The following is a 435-nucleotide window of genomic DNA, read 5'->3' as shown; positions in this document are numbered from 1 at the left end:
CATCAAATCAAGACTACTCATTACTACTCTACAACTCTCCTATGTTTCAGACATTAGTACTTACTGTTGTGTTGATCTCTTTTCTTTGTCCTAACCCTTTTACATTTTTAAATTTTAAACTTTCTAAATCCTTTTAAACTTTTGCCACCCTTCATTCTATTCACTACCCCTTTTAGTTTAGTGCTGATTCCTTTGTAGTGTAAACATAAACCCTTCTACACTGACTGCTACCCTTACTGTCCTACTAGATTAGCAGTTACAAGTAGACCTAGCTCAATATGTACAGACCTCTATCTAAGAGGCCTTTACTAACTACATACCCCTAGCCTCTTCAGAACCTGTTCTAATTGTTCCAGAAGTTACAACCTGTTCTAGAAAGAAAGTGTATGTAGCCTACCCTTTAAACTTTAATAGGTAGCACTTTAAGGACTTCCA

This window comes from Fomitiporia mediterranea (genome assembly GCF_000271605.1).
Source record: "Fomitiporia mediterranea MF3/22 unplaced genomic scaffold FOMMEscaffold_1, whole genome shotgun sequence".
In the NCBI taxonomy this organism is placed as follows: Eukaryota; Fungi; Basidiomycota; class Agaricomycetes; order Hymenochaetales; family Hymenochaetaceae; genus Fomitiporia; species Fomitiporia mediterranea.
Note: the sequence above shows the minus strand (reverse complement) of the source record.